Raw genomic sequence first — 22,753 nt, forward strand, 5'->3', positions numbered from 1 at the left:
CATAATTTTTATTCGTGCATGCTAGTTGATAAAATTTATTTTAATTTGATTTTAATTATTAGTAGTTAATTTCAAAATCCAAAAATCCTTCTCATTTATTTTTTGTATTTTTAAAAACACAATAAATTGCACCTTCCTCATGGGAATGATCCCTACTCTTGCTACTATATGTTTATTTAGTTGAACTGAGTAGGCTCAGCCCCGCATGGTTTTGTCTATCACCGAGAGACACCGCGACGGCGGAGACTGATGCTACGGTGGTAGGGGAATATACGAGTACCCCGCGGACTAGCTTTCCAGCACGGTACTTTATATTCGTTGGCGCCCTGAGCAGACTGAGTTTTATCGAGTTTTAAATCCATTTGAATGCTTCATATATTTTTATATATCATTGCTTTTGTATTGAGCATAACCGCTCACGTCCAGTATTTCTGTATTACTTGGACACCCTATTCGATGGGACATGTCTCAGGATAGACAGCGCTGGTGGATCGCAGGAGGGTGGAGAGCAGGGGCCAGGATTCCGGTGGGTTCCCTTAGTGGTTAGGGGTTTTTTGATACCCTATTCGATGTGGTTGTATTAAACAGGTTTTACCTTGGTTTTGGTGTTGGTTGTATTCTGCCGACGGTGTTGGATTTAAATTCTTTACCTTTCCGCTGTTAAAACTTAATTATGTTTTTCTTAAGTTTATGCATGCTTAATTTAACTCTGATTAGTAGCGGATCCGGGTTGGGTCGCTACAGAATAGGTGTTAGTTACCTGTACAAAAACTTACTTCACAAAATGAAAGGAACTCCATTCCAAAATTTTCACGTTACTTCGTAGCTTTTAACATGGTATCAGATCCAAAGATTTTTGATTCCTTTCCCCAATTGATCACATATCCTAGCAGTTTATTGATCATATTTGATCAATTTTGTTTCCTTTTCGAATAATGCAATATTGTTCTTGATCTAGGCTACAATAGGAGCACAAATTGAATCGATGGATACTCTTTCTACTGCACTTGATCTTAGTGATCCTCTCTATATTCAAACTTCTGATACTTCAGGGCTCACCTTGATTCATGAGCAGCACATTGGTATAGAAAATTATGTTGTTTGAAGCCGCGCAATGCTTATTGATTCATGCACCAAAAAAAACTCAATTTTCTGGATGGTACTTATAAACATCTGGATCCAATTGCAAAAAATTTGTTGCAATGGGAGAGAATCAATGCGATTGTGTTTTCCTAGATTATGAATGGGGTATCAAAAGAGATTTTGGGAGGAATTGTTTAGTTCACTAATGCATCTACTATGTGGAAGGATTTTCTCCAGCAATTTCAATAAGGTGAATGGTTCGTGAATTTTCATTCTCTATTGTGAGATCAGGGTAACATGGTCAAGGTAGTCATACAATTTGTAGTGATCAACTCTGGAATTACCTACTAACAAAGAATTAAGCATGCAATTAAAACTTAAACACTAATAATCAGAGATAACTGCGGAAACTTAAATCAAATACTAACCCGGTAGAATACAATCGGTAAAAAAATACAACCCGAAATAATATTCAACATAATAAAAAACCCAAAGAACAAGAGGGTTAATACTAACTAGCTCTACTTGCACCAACTGAGTTCAAAACCCCTGGTTACCAACTACACATTGGTCCCCGAACCTAGGAAACCTTCAACTGCCCCGTTGAATGGGGTTTCCAAAGAAAATACACGGACGTGAGTGATACAATGCTCATACACGAAGTTATGAGTATATACATGCTATAAATTAAAATGAAATTGAATGGGTACCGGAAATCCATCACGGTAAAAAATTACTACTCAGTCTGGAGGCGTGATCTAGGAGGCACTCGAAGATTCATATTGTGCCAAGAGTTGTTTAGTAATTTTCAATCAAGATTGGATGCCTTAATGTCATTGGAGAACATTTTATTGAATTATTGATTTTTATCAGTGTAAAATTCTCTCTAGAATTTTATTGAAGATTTTAGCTTTGTACCAAATCATACTTATCAAAGTGTCAAAAGTTTGTGGCGTTTGTCGATCGATTTTCACTTGGGTTGTCAAAGATAGGTTCCATTGAAGGTCCAATTGAATTGTTGGTTGTTTTATTCCGCGATTATCTGTTGCTAGTTTCAAGTAAACTTGAGGTGGATAAATCCAAAACTTATTTGTTTCAAAAGATTGGGATAACACTATTGAATCTTTTTGTTATTGAATTGAGGGTGCGATTCTTTATAATCGTGTTTGCTTTTAATGCCAATTCAGATTCTTATCATTTGGTATCAGAGCACGGTTCCTTTGATCAAGTAAGTCGTATCTTTCATTTATCCATATTCGTTCTTCGTTTCTGTTGTGGGGACCTCGGGTGCTAATCTCATCTTATAGGGCAATTAATAACAAGAAATATTCAATCAGAATATTAATCTGCTTAAAAATCAAATAAATAATACAGGACATTTGGCGACGCAAAACCATACATTTGGCGACGCAAAAACACGTCGCAAAAGATCAACAATTTTTTTTTTTTTTTTTAGTAGACCTTGACGCGCGGGCGCGCATAGGGCTCGGTCCAGGGCACCCAAGGTGCCTTGGTTAGGCGCGGCCGCGCCTCTGGGCTGGGCGGGCGCGCCTGGCCCTCTGATTTGGCTTCCAAAGAGCTGAAAAATGGTTTCTTTGCCCCTGTTTTAAATCTCAAACAATATCTAACTTATAAAGCATGAATTCAACATCAAAATCTAGAAGAAAACATGCAAATCCATGAACTAATCAAGCAACTAAACATGGAACTTGACATACAACCCACAAGATCTTACATACTCTTGTTCTTGACAAACATACATATCTATATGTTCAAATGCTCTTATTCTTGCCATACATACAAGTCTTTATGTGCAAATGTTTATAACAAAACATACACAAGATCTAGATACAAAGGTTGACAACAACTCTACTTCTTATACCCGAAATCACCACATGCTAATCTTGATCTTGTTCTTCTTACAACCTTCTTTGTCCTGTGCTCGCCCCATCTATTTTCATGCACACATACAAACATAGAAATATCCGGATATCTCCGGTGAGAATTGAATCCCAGTATAAAACAACTAGATCATGCATAACATATAGTTCAAAGAAATACTCATATAAACATCTCAACAAGAATTAAACTAATCTATTGCAATGCATGATTTTAAAAATCTGCTATCAAGTTCTATATCAGTTCTTGGGATCCCGGGGAAGAAGAACACAACAAATCTCCCACCTACTCTCCCTTTCGGGGTGGCGTTGAGCTCTTTTCCCGGACTTTGGCATACTATATCAAGTTTCTAACCATAGGAGTTGATCTATCTCCTAGGTTCCTTTATATATATCCAAACATCCGTATTATTTTGGCGAATCTGCCATTTCAAATCTCAAAGGGTTGTTGGCTCAAGATGAATGCATCAAAATCTAGAAGCATAAGAGTAAAAGCCAACTAATAACAAGCTAAGTCAAACAAGCAAGTAAATGTGCAAATACAAGATATATAAACACATAGTATGTGGTTTTTTTAGAAGGGCATTCAAGCAAAGTCTCTTGAATGTACAAGCCCTTATTCTAAGGTTGTCTTATACCTTTCAAACTTGGTTTCAAAGCTCTTCAAATCTGATATAGCTGCACAACAAGAACACAATCTCTGCTCATTCTCTTCTCAATCTTCAAGGCTAACAAGTCACAAACCTTGTTTTTCCGTCGATTGGTTTCGAAGTCGTGATTCTTAACTTGAAGTCCCCTGTTTTCAATCTGAAAATACATCAAACATGTCTAAGAACATCAGCAAGAACTCACATAATACTCAGCTCAAACAATCTAGACTCAAACTTGATCATTTTTCAAACCGACGACGTAACGGTACGAAATCGGTAACCCAACTGAAATCCAACCAATCTATCATTCATATCTACTTCAAATACATGATACACCAGCCAAAATACATCAATATACCAGCATATCAGCAGCTACCATTTCGAAATACATGCTGAAAAATTCATAAGAAATAGAAACGACATCCAATCTTCGACCCGATTGCGATAATACAACACATAGAATCTCAAGAACACATATTCATACTCAAATTCTGAGTTCCTTATCATCTCAATTTCGAAATATGCTGAATCATAAAGATACTTACACCAAATCGAAGCTCGTCTTTCAAGGATCACAGAACTATGCCCGGAATTTAATTCGGATGCACGGATCTTGAAATATTTAACTTGGAAGACAAAATTCCAAGGTAGAAGATGATGTTCTCGATTTTGGCTGAGTAATCTGATGTAAAACATGCATATACACGTTTATCTCTATGTCAAGCCAAGTGTCCCACTCAAGATGTTAAAATTTCACTTTGGCCCCTCATTTCTTCACTATTTGCAGATTGACCCTTGAAACTTCTATTTATTCAATTTCAATCCTAAATAATTTAAGAATATTAGAATTTAAATCTAAACTCCAAAAATTCTCAAATTAAATATTCTCGAATTAAAATTAAATAATCTCGGGCCTTACAATTCTCCCCCTCTAAGATATAATTTCGTCCTCGAAATCTTATGAAATATGTACGCATATAAGAGAAAGAAATAACAGAAATACTGAAGAATCAGTGAAATAGCTCTGGAAAGCGTTGTCTCATATCTGATTCGACTTCCCAAGTTGCTTCTTCAACTCCATGTCTACTCCACTGAACTTTCACAAGGGAAATAGTCTTGTTTCTGAGTTGTTTTTCTTTCTGATCAAGTATCTGTATCGGCTTCTCAAAGTAACTCAGAGTCTCATCTAATTCTGCTTCATTTGGCTGGAGAACATGAGAAATATCAGGCTGATACTTCCGCAGCATAGAAACATGAAAGACATCATGTATTCCAGAAAGAGCTGAAGGAAGAGCAAGTCTACAGGCAAGATTGCCTATCTTCTCAAGAATTTCGTAAGGACCGATAAATCGTGGAGATAACTTCCCTCTCTTGCCGAATCTGACAGTGCCTCTGAAAGGTGAGATCTTCAAGAACACTCTGTCCCCCTGATATTAATTCTCTTACTACTTGTGAACCCTGTCTAAAAGGAAAGATGACCAAAATTCCCTTTAAGGGCCATGTGGAGCGAGCCAAGGGACTGTTGGATTTGATCCATACAGATGTGTGTGGTCCACTTAGCATCACCACTAAGCACGAACATTCTTACTTCATTACCTTTACCAATGACTTCTCTAGGTATGGGTATGTGTATTTGATGAAATAAAAATCTGAAGCTTTTGAAAAGTTCAAAGAATTCAGAAATGAAGTAGAAAAACAATTGGGACAAAGCATCAAGGCACTTCGATCGGATCGAGTTGGTGAGTACTTGAGTACTGAATTCCAAGAGTATCTTAGGGAGAATGGGATTCTCTCACAGTGGACTCCTCCTGGTACACCTCAGTTGAATGGTGTTTCAGAACGTCGTAATCGAACTTTGATAGACATGGTTCAGTCTATGATGGGGTTCACGGAGTTGCCGCCATCTTTTTGGTGATATGCACTTGAGACAGCGGCACTGTTGTTGAACAATGTCCATTCAAAGGCAGTTGATAAGACACCATATGAGATATGGATGGGAAAATCTCCAAAGTATTCTTATCTAAGAATATGGGGATGCCCTGCTTATGTGAAGCAGATAGTGGGAGATAAATTGGATGCTCGATCCATTTTATGCTACTTCGTGGGATATCCAAGGAATTCGGTTGGATATTATTTCTATCATCCCAAAGAAACAAAGGTGTTTGTTTCTAGGAATGCAACCTTCTTGGAGAAGGAATTTCTATTGGATAGAAAATGGGAGATGATAGAACTCGAAGAAGTTCGAGAAACACCCACGATTGTGGAACCCACACCCGAACAGCCAAGAGAGGAGACACTAGCTCCTAGAAGATCCGAGAGGATCTCAAGACCACCTATGAGGTATGGTCTGCTTCTTGAAGAGGGCCAAGATGAGCCTGACCATGGATGTGATCCAAGGACCTTCAAGGAAGCATTGTCTGATTCCGATTCATCCAAGTGGCTTGAAGTTATGGAATCTGAGATGAATTCCATGTATTCGAACCAAGTGTGGAATCTTGTGGATCCACCTGAAGGAATTGTTCCTATAGGGTGTAAATGGATTTACAAGAGGAAGCTTGGGACGGATGGGAAGGTTCTGACCTTTAAGGCTCGATTGGTGGCAAAAGGTTATACTCAAAGGCAAGGAGTTGACTTTGAAGAAACTTTTTCTCCAGTCGCAATGTTCAAGTCCATAAGGATATTGCTTGCCATTGCCGCATGGTATGACTATGAAATATGGCAGATGGATGTGAAGACAGCTTTTCTTAATGGGGATATTAAGGAAGAAATTTACATGTCTCAACCTGAAGGGTTCACATCTATCGAAAGTGAGCATAAAGTATGCAAACTTCAAAGATCTATCTATGGTCTCAAACAGGCATCTAGGAGCTGGAACCTCAAATTTGATGGTACAATCAAAGAGTTTGGGTTTACTAAGAATCCTGAGGAACCATGTGTGTATAAGAAGGTCAGTGGGAGTGCTGTGACATTCCTGATACTTTATGTTGATGACATTCTACTCATTGGGAATGATGTAGGAATGTTGCAATCAACTAAAGTATGGTTATCGAGTAAGTTCTCGATGAAGGACTTGGGTGAAGCATCTTTTGTATTGGGAATACAAATCTATCGGGATAGATCGAAAAGATTGCTTGGTCTCACCCAGTCCACATACATTGATACCATCGTGAAGAGGTTCTCGATGGATGAGTCTAAGAGAGGACATCTACCAATGTGTCATGGCGTGTCTCTATCCAAGTCCATGTCTCCCAAAAATGATGTAGAGATAGAGACGATGACACGCATTCCATATGCATCTGCAATTGGTAGTATCATGTATGCGATGATATCTACACGTCCTGACGTGGCCTTTGCACTTAGTGTTACAAGTAGATATCAATCGAACCCTGGTATTCCACACTGGAAAGCTGTGAAAGACATTCTCAAGTATTTGAGAAAGACTAAGAATATGTTCTTGGTTTATGGGGGTGGAGAACTAAAATTGGAAGGCTATACCGACTCTAGCTTCCAAAGCGATGTTGATGATTCGAAGTCAACTTCCGGTTTTATATTCATGCTCAATGGTGCTGCTGTTTGTTGGAAGAGTTCCAAGCAAAATAGCACTGCGGATTCAACCATTGAGGCAGAATATATTGCTGCATCCGATGCTGCAAAGGAAGCTGTTTGGATTAGGAATTTCGTCCAAGAGTTGGGCGTTATTCCTAATGAAGTTGATCCAGTCCCGGTGTACTGCGACAACACTGGTGCAGTTGCTCAGGCAAAAGAACCAAGGTCTCATCAGAAATCCAAACATGTACTGAGAAAATATCACATCATCCGGGAAATTGTGGAACGAGGAGATGTCTTGTTAGACAGAGTCGCCTCCGCAGATAATGTTGCTGATCCACTAACTAAGCCTTTACCAGGACCATTGTTTGAAAAGCATCGCGAATCAATGGGTTTGAAGAATATGGGTAGTTGGCTCTAGTGCAAGTGGGAGATTGTTAGAGTAGATGCCCGTCGAGCCAATGTGTTGGCCGATGGTCCTTGAGAGAACTCTTGTATGACAATCTTTGTTTTAATAATATTTGACATTATTTAATTTGGAACATCTTTATCTTTATACCCATGCATGCTGCATAGATAAAGCCCTTGAATATACAAATAGTAGAAAGAATATGAGATGGTCATGTGATGACTATCATGAAACTCATATTTGGAATACTGTATATTCTAAACTGTTCCTAGTCGATTCAGCCGCCATAAAGAAGGATAAAGGCCGCTCGAGCTTGAGACTAGTATTTGCGATGTGAGTACCATGTTTCATTGGTAGGGGACATGGAGATGTCCAAGCATGCAAATAGGTGCTCCTTGTAGAGTGCACTGAACAACCCTCCCTAAAGGATTTTCCAAGTGGTTCTCACTTATCGAGTGGAGAAGTCCTAGTTTATGGTTGTACACCATTAGTCCTATAACCCGGGACAACATGGAGACTCTATATGCTAGTGCTTCACTTTGACTTGTTTACCGACTCATCTGGAGTCATCAGATGGCAATGTTGGGTGTTGTGACGAAACATATAGGAGTCAATGCATTGTAGTCGGGGATTCACCGCTTACCTACGGGTATGGATATCCTATGTTATATCATGCATACGTAGCTGAAATCTCTGATCAGAGTAAGTGGTAATTAAGAAAGGAGTTTCTTGAATTACACTTTCGATGCAACTACGGCGTGAAACATAGTTATCGATTCAATGACAACTCTCGATAAACCAATGGTTGTCGAATCGATCGGGATATATGAGTTGAAGGGACCGTACTATACGCTAACCATAATTGATTGGTTCTTGCAGGCACTATCATTTGATACCTAGGGAGTCATGTAAGCAATGCTGCTAGATGTTTACATGACTGGTTGGGTACTATCAGACTTGAGTTTTCTGACGTTCTTATTATCAATGTGTTGATTAATAAGAATGGAGCTATCTAGGGTATGCTCATATAAGGGACTTGTTGATCCTGAATCACATGGAGATGTGAACCCACTGCTAGTTGTATCAGTGAACCATTGAGGGTCACACAAGTACTAGCTTTCTAGATCCCGTTGAGATTAAAATTAGTTCATTGTGTTGAACAACTTATAAAGGAGTTTATAAGTAAAATAAATTAGAAGTTTGACTTCTAAATTGGAGAATGAATGGAATAAGTAACTTTTAATTTGTGAATGTGTTCCAAGATTAAAAGTTGACTTAAAATAATTAGTTTATGAAAATGGTGATTTTCTAAACTATTATTTTGAACTTAGTTAATTAATTCAAGTGTTGAATTAATTTAACACTAGTAGACATTTTAATGTACAAATAATTAAATTAATTCAAGTGTTGAATTAATTAAACACTATTGAGTCTAGTAGAGCTCAAATTAATATAGTGTTGTATAATTATTGATACTAGTGGACTTGAATGGGTTCAAGTTAAATTTAATTAATTGATTAAACTTAAATGGGTTTAGGTTTAATAATTAATTAAAAATAAGTTCAAATTACTTTTAAATATATATATTTATATATGTATATATATATAGGCGTGTATATATATATGATATATATATGTGTGTGTATGGAATTTGAAGGGTTGTAAGATGGTTTGCAATTTTCCATGCATGCCTTGCAATTTTTCATGCATGGTTTAATTGTACTCATTAATCCCTCTCCTTTAATATATTATTTGGAATAATATATACACATACACAATTCATTCCATTCCATTCCAAGGGTTGAAGTGGCCGAACACTCCAATTATTTTCTTCCAAATTTTTCTTTCAATTTTTGTGGAAGAAGAAAAGAAAAATCTCAATGAAAAATCCTCTAAATATTCTAGTGCATATTTAGAGTGGATTTAGATCGTCTAGTCGTGGACCTAATTCGGAGGCTCGAAGAGTTGAATCCATTTTGAGCAAGGAGTGCTCTTGGAAGCTTGTAGATTGAGTCTACCATTTTTCAAGAGCCTAGTTGTTTATCAACTTGGTTGGAGCCATAAATCAATCTTTGAGATTGATAGGTAAAATTCTAAACACCCTATGGTTGTTTGAGTTTTTTTTTGAATACTACACAAGTGCTCGGATTTCTTTTATTAAAAATTTTATATTTCCGCTGCGTTTCCGGGCACGAGTTAACCGATCCCCTTCACTGATCACTAGGATGTCTTCCTCCACATTTGTTGCAATACATTCCTGTATAGCCTGAACCCTGTCCATCACTGCTCTGTCTTGGCCCACTAGAGCTGGATGAACCACTGCCTGACTTCTTAAACTGCTTCCCTTTTGCTTTCAGATAATCTTTCTTACCACCGCTGCTGCTACCTCCCTCAAATCTAGGAGATGATTGTTGAAACTGAGCTGGGGGTTGTGGTTGTCGTTGAGACTGTGCAACAAACGATGCTCCTCGCTGTTTAATCAAACCAGCCTCCGCTCCCTTTGCTCTATCGAGTGCATCAGCAAAGTTATTCGGCCTCCCAGAGTTCACTAGTGTAAAGACATCTGGATTCAGTCCATTGATGAACTGATCAGCTTTGGCCTCCTCACTTCCAGCTACATGTGGAGCAAACTTTAGTAGTGTAGAGAACTTGGCAACGTACTCTTCCATATTCAGATTCCCCTGTTTCAGATTTGCAAACTCTGCACCCTTGTCCTTTCTGTAGGACACTGGAAAGAAACGTTGATAAAATTCTTTTGTAAATACTTTCCAAGTGATAGGTGTACCTCGATTTTCAAGAGCTCTCCTGGTTGTTATCCACCAACTCTTGGCAACCTCGTGTAGTTGGTGCCCAATCAATCTGACTCTTCTGTCATCTGCATAATCTAGGGAATCAAACAACATTTCCATATCCTCTAACCAGCCTTCACATTCAACTGAGTTCTCAGTTCCTTTCAAAGTAGGCGGCTTTAAGGATTGAAACCTTTTCAGTAAAGTATCCATAGGTGTTGCTGTAACATCCATTGGATCATTGGATGTACTACCCTGTTCTGGTCTAGGAGCTTCTGCGGCCTGTGGTACATCTGCCTGTTCTGGCGGAGGAACGACCAATGTCTGTCTAGTAACCGGCGCTTGACGAGGAGGCATATCTGATATTCAAAAGGATTAGCACACAATTGTATCAATATATCAGACTCACCCATTCTATTTCAGTCCCTCTCTGATTAGCATTTTCATGTCTTCTCTAGAGATCAAGTTCTAATCCAAAACCGGTTCTAATTCATTCTCAAATAATACATACTTGATAAAGCAATAAATCATGCTTATAAAATCAATACACATAATCATGTGATCAATTTAATCTAAAACATTAAATCATGCAAGCAAAATCAATCAATCAAGAGGACTCGATCTACCCCGCTCGCTTCTCTCTAATCAGTCCAGAACTTACTCTCTGATACCACCTGTTGTGGGGACCTCGGGTGCTAATCTCATCTTATAGGGCGATTAATAACAAGAAATATTCAATCAGAATATTAATCTGCTTAAAAATCAAATAAATAATACAGGACATTTGGCGACGCAAAACCATACATTTGGCGACGCAAAAACACGTCGCAAAAGATCAACAATTTTTTTTTTTTTTAGTAGACCTTGATGCGCGGGCGCGCCTCATGTGGCGCGGGCGCGCATAGGGCTCGGTCCAGGGCACCCAAGGTGCCTTGGTTAGGCGCGGCCGCGCCTCTGGGCTGGGCGGGCGCGCCTGGTCCTCTGATTTGGCTTCCAAAGAGCTGAAAAATTGTTTCTTTGCCCCTGTTTTAAATCTCAAACAATATCTAACTTATAAAGCATGAATTCAACATCAAAATCTAGAAGAAAACATGCAAATCCATGAACTAATCAAGAAACTAAACATGGAACTTGACATACAACCCACAAGATCTTACATACTCTTGTTCTTGACAAACATACATATCTATATGTTCAAATGCTCTTATTCTTGCCATACATACAAGTCTTTATGTGCAAATGTTTATAACAAAACATACACAAGATCTAGATACAAGGGTTGACAACAACTCTACTTCTTATACCCGAAATCACCACATGCTAATCTTGATCTCGTTCTTCTTACAACCTTCTTTGTCCTGTGCTCGCCCCATCTATTCCCATGCACACATACAAACATAGAAATAGCCGGATATCTCCGGTGAGAATTGAATCCCAGTATAAAACAACTAGATCATTCATAACATATAGTTCAAAGAAATACTCATATAAACATCTCAACAAGAATTAAACTAATCTATTGCAATGCATGATTTTAAAAATCTGCTGTCAAGTTCTATATCAGTTCTTGGGATCCCGGGGAAGAAGAACACAACAAATCTCCCACCTACTCTCCCTTTCGGGGTGGCGTTGAGCTCTTTTCCCGGACTTTGGCATACTATATCAAGTTTCTAACCATAGGAGTTGATCTATCTCCTAGGTTCCTTTATATATATCCAAACATCTGTATTCTTTTGGCGAATCTGCCATTTCAAATCTCAAAGGGTTGTTGGCTCAAGATGAATGCATCAAAATCTAGAAGCATAAGAGTAAAAGCCAACTAATAACAAGCTAAGTCAAACAAGCAAGTAAATGTGCAAATACAAGATATATAAACACATAGTATGTGGTTTTTTTGGAAGGGCATTCAAGCAAAGTCTCTTGAATGTACAAGCCCTTATTCTAAGGTTGTCTTATACCTTTCAAACTTGGTTTCAAAGCTCTTCAAATCTGATAAAGCTGCACAACAAGAACACAATCAAAATCTGCTCATTCTCTTCTCAATCTTCAAGGCTAACAAGTCACAAACCTTGTTCTTCCGTCGATTGGTTTCGAAGTCGTGATTCTTAACTTGAAGTACCCTGTTTTCAATCTGAAAATACATCAAACATGTCTAAGAACATCAGCAAGAACTCACATAATACTCAGCTCAAACAATCTAGACTCAAACTTGATCATTTTTCAAACCGACGGGGTAACGGTACGGAATCGGTAACCGAACTGAAATCCAACCAATCTATCATTCATATCTACTTCAAATACATGATACACCAGCCAAAATACATCAATATACCAGCATATCAGCAGCTACCATTTCGAAATACATGCTGAAAAATTCATAAGAAATAGAAACGGCATCCAATCTTCGACCCGATTGCAATAATACAACACATAGAATCTCAAGAACACATATTCATACTCAAATTTTGAGTTCCTTATCATCTCAATTTCGAAATATGCTGAATCATAAAGATACTTACACCAAATCGAAGCTCGTCTTTCAAGGATCGCAGAACTATGCCCGAAATTTAATTCGGATGCACGGATCTTGAAATATTTAACTTGGAAGACAAAATTCCAAGGTAGAAGATGATGTTCTCGATTTTGGCTGAGTAATCTGATGTAAAACATGCATATACACGTTTATCTCTATGTCAAGCCAAGTGTCCCACTCAAAATGTTAAAATTTCACTTTGGCCCCTCATTTCTTCACTATTTGCAGATTGACCCTTGAAACTTCTATTTATTCAATTTCAATCCTAAATAATTTAAGAATATTAGAATTTAAATCTAAACTCCAAAAATTCTCAAATTAAATATTCTCGAATTAAAATTAAATAATCTCGGGCCTTAAAGTTTCTTATCTCTTGTTCTTTGATTTTCTATCGAGTCTATTCTTCGTCAAACTTCTGTGTCTTTTCTTTCAAACTTGTCGCCCAATTTTCGTGTCTTGCGCTACAAGATATTTAAAAAAAATCAAATTTTGTTTTAAAAAAGGGAGAAGATTATTTCGGTAAAAAAAAAGGATTTAAGAGGGCCGAAAATTTCAAAAAAAAAGGATGAAAAAATAACTTGTGGAAAATTTCTTGTGTCTTGTGAATCTTTGGGGGCCAGGTTTTCAATCTTCATAAAGTCAATTATTAGTTTTTGTGCAATCTACGTGAGTCAATTGACATGTGTTTACAATTTTTGAACTTTTGAGTTTGATATTTAAAATCACAAAACATAAGTTATGCCATATTTTTGAGTGAAAACAGTAGTGTTTGAGCGATTTCTTTGGAGTGACTTGTGAGATTTTGGGTGAGGAATTTTTTATTACTAATATTTTTCTTGCAGGTACAATGTTTTATAGAAAATATGATGATGGGTGTAGTGAGTATATGGAGAGAAAAAGGAGATTCTATGGGTGTGGTAGCAGTAGAAGAAAATATTAATGTAGTAGTGAGAATTGGGGAAGAGAAAAAAGATACTATGGGTATGATAGTAGTACGAGAGAGAGAAGAGTTGATGGGCATGGAGATGAAAGGAGATATGATAAAGGAGATAGGAGAGATTTTAATTATTTTTTGGAAAAGTATTAGAAAAATAAAATTCCATCCTTCCATGGAGATTTGGATTCTGAATCGTATTTGAAGTGGGAGAAAATGGTAGAATTTTTATTTGAAGGTCATAATTTTTCTGAAGCTAAGAAGGTTAAAATTGTCGTTAAAGATTTTACCAACTATGCTTGCACTTGGTGATGCAATCATTGATAGCTCGCATGTTGATCACGTGGCTAAGGATCCGTTGGAGATGCCAAGAGGAACAATTACGAGAGGTCGAGCTAAGAAATTCAAAGATGCGCTTGAATCGTTGATGATGAATTGCCAATAAGGCATTGGAATGCTTGAAGATCACTTTGAAGGATGTTACAATATTATTGAAGTCCAAAAAATTCAAGAAAGTGGAGAAAATGTCAAAGAGAACATAAAAATAGGTGACACAGCCCGAGACGCATGCACGCCCTGAAAGAGTTGATGCCCCGCTAGTCAACTTGTGACTAAGGGCTTTGAGAGTCTCTTTTTGTAAACAATCTTTGTTTAATATAATATACGTTCTTTAAATGACATTCACTTTATCTTATTATTATATAATGATATACTATTGCTATTTTGATAAAGACCTTGAATATACTAATGTAAGATGTGGTAGCACATGGGGATGGCTGTCATGAAACACATCTTATAGTCATTGTATATTCTAAACAGTTCCTAGTCGATTGAGCCATCCGTTAATAAGGATAAGGATCGCTCGAGATTGAGACTAGCATTTGCGATGCCGAGTACCACGTTTCATTGGTATTGAACATAGAGATGTTCAAAGCATGCAAATGGATATTCATATGATAAATGATCGAACTACCCTATCCGGACTTTCCAAGTGGTTATCACTTATCGAGTGGATAAAGTCTGCGGTTTTGGTTGTACACCATTAGTCCTTACTACTTGAAACATCATTGAGACTCTATATGCTAGTACTGTACTTTGACTCATTTACCGACTCTATTGGGGTCATCAGGTGTCGGGATTAGGTACAGTTACGACACATATAGGAGTCGATGCTTTGTTGTCAAGGATTCACCACATACTTGCGAGTGTGGATATCCTATGCGATATGAGGAGATATTAGTGTGACGAATCTCTTGCCAGAGTACATGATGTGTTTTAGGTTACTCGGTATTCCTAGTAACACATGCGATGTCACTATTTGATCTCCAAGATGTAATGCATAGTTATCGAATCTCGAACGACTCTCGATTTACCAATGGTTGTTGATTCGATCGGGATATATGGATGAAGGGACCGTACTGTACGCTAACCAAAATCTATTGGTTCTTGCAGGCACTATCAGTGATACCTAGGGAATCATGGGGCGATGTTGCTAGGCGCTCTTACCATGATTCGTTGGGTAAGTCGAAAATTGTTGTTCCGAGCCACAAAGAGTTGTGAGCCCACGGCTAGCTGTATCCCTGAACCATTGAGGGTTACACAAGTAATGGATTTTTAATCTCCGTTGAGATAATTAAATTTAAAGAGTTAAATTTAGTGAATAAAGAAGTGGGACTTCTTATTTAAGAGAAAAGGGAGTAAGATTTCCTAAAATGACATAGTGATGGACATTTTTGGAAACCACTGAATTCGGATTCAGAAAATTTGTCTTGACTTTAAACGATGCAGAAATGGTTTCTGTGCACATTGGTGAAATTGGTTTATCAATCTGAGTCACGATGAATTTTATATTAATTTCTGAACATGCGGGCTTTGCTTCTCAGGCTTGAACTTATGATTAATGGGCCCTAAGTTGTTAGCAGCCCACATTATAAATAAGTTATTGCAATGCAGAAATTACACAACACAAGGCATAAGTTTCAAAAACCTAGAGCCTCCTCTCTTAGGGTTTTCGGCCGCCCCTCTCCCCTACTGTGTTCGAAAATTCAGTCTGCAAATTTCTGAATTTGCAGTCTGATTTAACAGATCAAATCTGTTATTTCTCTTCGTAGAAACTTCTGATAGACTTTCTAGTGCAGTCTATCAGAGGGATTAAACTTCTGTTCGTGGACCTGATTGAAGAAACATTCGTTCATCAGTTTCTGGGATATACAACAAGAGCAGTTTAATCTGTTGGTGTCCATAATCTCGCTTCGAGATTTTAAGGTAAAATTTACATTGTTTAAATTTTATATTATCAATTTTAATCGTAGGAATTTGATACCCATATGGAATCGTTCCATATAAAATTTTAAAACTTCCACTGCACCGGGTATCACTTTCTTTTTCGATCCGGAGAACGACCGTGTTCCAACATTGGTATCAGAGCCAGGTTGTTCTCGGATTTTACAATTAAAATTTATTCGATTGTACCGGCCTCGATTTTTCAGAAAATTAAAACGAAAAAAAACAAAAAAAAAAATTTTCCAGGGGCTGCCCGCTGCCCTGCGCACAGCTGGGCCGCGCCCAGCGGCCCAGCTAAGGGCTAGGCCCCCGGCCCGATTGTCGGGGACTGCCCGGGATCGTCCCGGCAGCCCAGAAAAATTAAAATTTTATTTTTGAAATTTTGAATTTCAGCCCGTTAATTGTTATCGGGCCCAGTTTTTGGCCCGATTGAAAATTGTTTCAGTTGGTCCACGAGGCAATGGGTCAAAATTGTTTGAGCCCAAAATTTTTAAGAAAATTAATATTTGGAATTTTGAATTTTGGAAATTTATAAATTTAATACAATAAATTAAATCTTTAATTATTAATTTTGGTACAATTGATAATAAAATATGATTTTATGTATAAAATTGGATTTTATATGTAAAATATGATTTTATGGATAAACTAGATAAAATATGATTTTATATATAAAATAAGATTTTATGTATGAAATATGATTTTATCTATTTAAATTTTATTGTCATTGCATGATATCCAATAAATTAATTTTTGAATTAAATATTATTGGATAAGGATGATCGATTGCCATGACCAAAGTTATAGGTGTATGTTAGGTTATTTACATTTGGTTTTAATTATTGTTTTTGGATTTATTAATGGGTCTGGTTTATGGCCCAATATGAATTGTCATATGTAATAAAAGTGGGCCTGGTTTATGACCCGTTCCCACCCCTTAAATATGTATCCCCTGCTTGTTATCGAAATTTATTGTAAATTTTAGACTTAGTGGGAGATGAAGATTTGAAGACAAAGGTGGGCCTAGCAGATAATAAAGACCGAAGAAATGTAAATTGGAAGCACAATGTAATGGGATTGCATTGCATGCTTGCATATTACCTAGGATTGGACTTAGACTCGTGATTGGCAACCACGGGTCGATTAATAATGGAATCGATCATCCTAAAATAATATATGATATTATTGTTGTATGCATGTTTAGACTAAATTGTATGAATCCCGCAAGCATACAAATTTTAAATGATGAGACAAATTTTTGAAATTAAAATCCCTCATTTTAAATATGATTTAAAATTGATATCAAGATAAACAAAAGGGCATTTAAATATTGTTTAAATGTTCCTACCTTTCATCAACGATCAATGTATGAGATTCTACCCGCGGATACGGTCCGGCTCATATTATTGGGGGGGCCCGTTCGTCGGAAAGTTGTACATTGGATCGACACATGTTGTATGTTGGATAGAACTCCCATGGGATTGGCTCATATTATTGGGGATCCACATGGCGACCGTCCATCACAACTTAATATTGATGGGTTATCTTGACGTGTCACAATAAAAGGCGTCATATTATTGGGCCCTTATTGGACATGAGGTAAAAACATGGAGGTTGCTTTGGAAGCAATTGGGCTCTACCATTTGAAAATTATGGTTGGCTGATATTATTCGGGACTATAGTTTGTCAATTGGACTCCATGTTCCCACTAAAGAAAATGTTTCTCATTTTCACTAGAGGGTAGTGAAATCGTTAAAATAGTGGGAGTGAGATTCATAAAATAAATTTCGCTTTATTTTATGTCTTAGTAAATTAATTAAACAATCACTGATTATTGTCTGTTTCTTTTCAGTATTTCATTAAGATGAATTCGCTAAATCCACTATTCTTTATTCTCGAACAAAACAAACTGACTGGCGCAAACTATACGGAATGGTTCCGTAAGTTGAAGATTGTCTTGACCTCGGAGAAGATGTTCTACGTGTTAGAAAAATCTCCTCCGAAGGAAGCACCAGCTGATATAAGTCCGGAAGAGTTGACCAAACTTGATAAATGATGGGACCATGATATCAAGGCAAAATGCTATATGCAAGCTTCGATGTCTGATGAACTCCAGAGGCGATTTGAGGATATCGTGAATGCTGCTGACATTCACGCACAACTCAAGGAACTTTTTGGGGCTCAATCGAGAGCTGAAAGGTTTGCTACTGTAAAAGAGTTAATGACGTGTCGCATGCGTGAAGGGACTTCGGTCCGTGATCATGGGGTACGCGTGATTTGGCTCATTCAGAAGTTGGTAACGCTTGAATTGGTATTGGAGCATGAATTCAATGTGGACTTATTACTTCTCTCTCTTCCTTCATCGTTTGATTGTTTTTTGGTGAATTTCAATATGAACAAGATAGAGGCCTCCCTTGAAGAGATGGTCAATATGCTTGTAACTTATGAAGCCACTTTAAAGAAGGATAAACCGGTTCTCTTGGTGGGCTCATTTTCTTCTGCTAAGAAGGGGCCAAGTACAAAGGGTAAGAAACGTTCTGCCCCATCCAAGAAAACCGGACCCAAGAAGAAAAACAAGACAAAGGCTTCAAACGTGGAAAAACCAAGGATGTTTGCCATCACTGCAAGAAACCCGGTCATTGGAAACGTAACTGCAAAGAATATCTTGAGAAGTTGCGAACTGCGAAGGGTATGTTTTATATTGAAATAAATGTTTCACTTAATACTACTTCTTGGGTATTGGATACCGGATGTGGATCTCACATTTGCAATGATTTGCAGGTGATGACAAGAAGCCGCAAGCTTAGGATGGGTGAGACCCAGCTGAGGCTCGGAAATGGTTCTCGAGTTGAAGCCAAAGTTGTGGGAGACATTTGTTTAATTTTGCAGAATGATTTTAAGTTATTTTTGAGAGATGTTTTATATGTGCCAGATTTGGTTAAAAACATTATTTCTATTTCTATGCTTGATAGAGATGGTTTTTCTTGCAATTTTGTGAATGAGATTTGCAATATTTACAAGAATGAATGTTTAATTGGATGTGGACAACTTGAAAATGATCTATATAACTTAAAATTAAAAGACGTTCGAATTAATTATGTTGATAAACCGGTAACAACAAATAAAAGGAAAATTGATAATCAAAACCCAGCAAACCTTTGGCATGCTAGGCTAGGTCATGTTTCCTCAAGGAGGATGAACAAGCTAGTGGGAGAGGGCATGTTTGATATGTCTGATATTAACTCTCTACCTACTTGTGAGTCCTGCCTGAAAGGAAAAATGACTAAATCTCCTTTCAAAGGGAAGCCAGAGCGTAGTCAAAATCTATTGAATTTGATCCATACAGATGTTTGCGGACCATTTAGTATTGGTACAAAATTTGGTCACACCTACTTCATTACCTTTACTGATGATTATTCTAGGTATGGGTACTTACATTTGATGAAATATAAGTCTGAATCATTTGAAAAGTTCAAAGAATTCAAGGCTGAAGTAGAAAACAAACTAGGTAAGAGTATTAAAGCACTTCGATCAGATCGAGGTGGAGAATACTTAAGTACCGAGTTCTTGGATTATCTAAAAGAGAATGGGATTCTCTCTTAGTGGACTCCTCCTGTGACACCTCAGCTGAATGGTGTTTCGGAGCGTCGCAATCGAACCTTGTTGGACATGGTTCGATCTATGATGAGCTTCACTGAGCTCCCACCTTCGTTTTGGGGCTATGCTCTTGAAACGGTGGTATTGTTGTTAAACAACGTCCACACTAAAGCAGTGGACAAAACACCATACGAGTTATGGAATGGCAAAGCTCCTAAGTATTCGTACTTGAGGATTTGGGGATGTCCTGCTTACGTAAAGCAGACAGTGGGAGATAAGTTGGATAGTCGATCCACCTTATGTTATTTTGTAGGGTATCCGAATAATTCAATCGGATATTATTTCTATCATCCCACTGAAACAAAAGTGTTTGTTTCAAGAAATGCCACCTTCTTGGAGAAGGAGTTCTTATTGGATAAGAAAGGCAAGATTATGGAACTCGAAGAAATTCGAAAAAACCCGAGATACATAATAATGATCCTATACCTCAAGAATCAACAATTGAAAGAGTGGGTGCCCGGTTAGCCAACTTGTGGCTAAGGGCTTTTATGACTCTATGTAAAACAATATTTTGTTTAAATATAATTTACACTTTTATAATGGCATTGACTTTATCTTTCTTCATATTGTTATATTATGATATACTATTGCTGTTTTGATAAAGACCTTGAATATACTATAGTGTATGTAAGATGTGGTAGCACATGGGGTTGGCTATCATGAAACACATCTTATAGTCACTGTATATTCTAAACTGTTCCTAGTCAATTGAGCCGTCCGCAAATAAGGATAAGGATCGCTCGAGATTGAGACTAGCATTTGCGATGCCGAGTACCACGTTTCATTGGTATGGAACATAGAGATGTTCAAAGCATGCAAATGGATATTCATATGATGAATGATCGAACTATCCTATTCGGACTTTCCAAGTGGTTATCACTTATCGAGTGGATAAAGTCCGCGGTTTTGGTTGTACACCATTAGTCCTTATTACTTGAAACATCATTGAGACTCTATATGCTAGTATTGTACTTAGACTCGTTTACCGACTCTATTGGGGTCATCAGGTGTCGGGATTGGGTACAGTTACGACACATATAGGAGTCGATGCTGTGTTGTCAAGGATTCACCACATACTTGCGAGTGTGGATATCCTATGCGATCTGAGGAGATATTAGTGTGACGAATCTCTGGCCAGAGTACATGATGTGTTTTAGGTTAATGGGTTATCCTAGTAACACATGCGATGTCACTATTTGATCTCCAAGATGTTATGCATAGTTATCGAATCTCGAACAACTCTCGATGCACCAATGGTTGTTGATTCGATCGGGATATATGGATGAAGGGACCGTACTGTACGCTAACCAAAATCTACTGGTTCTTGCAGGCACTATCAATAATACCTAGGGAATCATGGGGCGATGTTGCTAGGCGCTCTTACCATGATTCGATGGGTAAGTCGGAAATTGTTGTTTCGAGTCACAAGGAGTTGTGAGCCCACGGCTAGCTGTATTCCTGAACCATTGAGGGTTACACAAGTAATGGATTACTAAAACCCCGTAGAGATAGTTAAATTTAAAGAGTTAAATTTAATGAAAGAGAAGTTGGACTTCTTAACTAAAGGGAGTGGGATTTTCTAAAATGACATAGGGATGGGCATTTTTGGAAATCACTGAATTCGGATTCGGAAAAATTATCTTGACATTAAAAGATGCAGAAATGGTTTCTGTGCACATTGGTAAAATCAGTTTATCAATCGGAGTCACGATGAATTTTATATTAATTTTTAGAACAACGGGCTTGGCTTGTTGGGCTTAAGTTATGGATTATGGGCCCTAAGAAGTTAGAGTCCAAATATAATTATAACTTAATCTAGTCTAGAAATTATCTATAAATAGGACTGCAGTGTTCGAAAATCATATAGATTTCAGTCTTGCAATTTTCGAATTTCAGCCTATATTATTCAAGGGGATTTTCGAAATCCTCTGTCCCTTTTGGAGAAAATTCGGGTTGTGATTTTTGTGAAAAATTACAATCTGAATTAACAGATCTTATCTGTTTATTCTCTACGCAAACTTCTGATTGATTTCTAGTGCAGTCAATCAGAGGGTTTTGTTTTCTATTCCTGGACCTGATTGAAGAAACGTTCGTTCATCAGTTCCGGGGATATACAACAAGAGCATATTAAATTCTGTTGGTGTCCATAATCTCGCTTCGAGATTTTAAGGTAAAATATTTAATAGTGATTATTTGTTTAACTTACACAAATTTAATCGTAAAGTTTTGATACCCAGATATGGAATCGTTCCATATTAATAAAATAAATTTTTTAAACTTCCACTGCACCGGATATCAATTCTAATTGATCTGAACACAGTTTTCCAACAGTGGTATCAGAGACAGGTTGCTCAGATCAAACGATTAAATTAATAGATTGTACAAAATTTTTAAGCCTCGATTTTTGAAACAAAACAAATTTTTTTAAAAATCAAAATTTTGACGGGCAAAACACGGGCAGCGATTGTCGCTGCCCAATGGGCAGCGACGGGCTGCTCAGCCCGAGTCTCGGTCGGGGCACGGGCTGCCCGGGATTGTTCCGGGCATCACGGAAAATTAAAATTTTATTTTTAAAAAAAATTTTGAATTTTTGAAATTCTGGTGTTTGATCCGATCGAAAAAATTTTTTGATTAGATCACGAGGCATCGGATCGAATTGTTCGAGTCCGAAATTTTTAAAATTGATTTTTGGATAAATTTGAATTTTTGAAAAATTTATAAATTTTATCCGTTAAATTAGATTTTATAAAATTAATTATTTTGGTACAATTGATGATAAGATATGATCTTATGGATGGATAAGATAAAATATGATTTTATCCTTTAAATTATGATGTCTTTGCATGTTTATCCAATTATTTAATTATTGAATTAATTAATGGATAAAGGATTATCGATTGTCATGACCAATGTTTTAGGTGTATGTTAGGTGATTTACATTTGTCTTATTGTTGTTGGTGTTTATTAATGG

Source organism: Henckelia pumila, chromosome 2 (assembly GCF_033568475.1).
Source record: "Henckelia pumila isolate YLH828 chromosome 2, ASM3356847v2, whole genome shotgun sequence".
NCBI lineage: Eukaryota > Viridiplantae > Streptophyta > Magnoliopsida > Lamiales > Gesneriaceae > Henckelia > Henckelia pumila.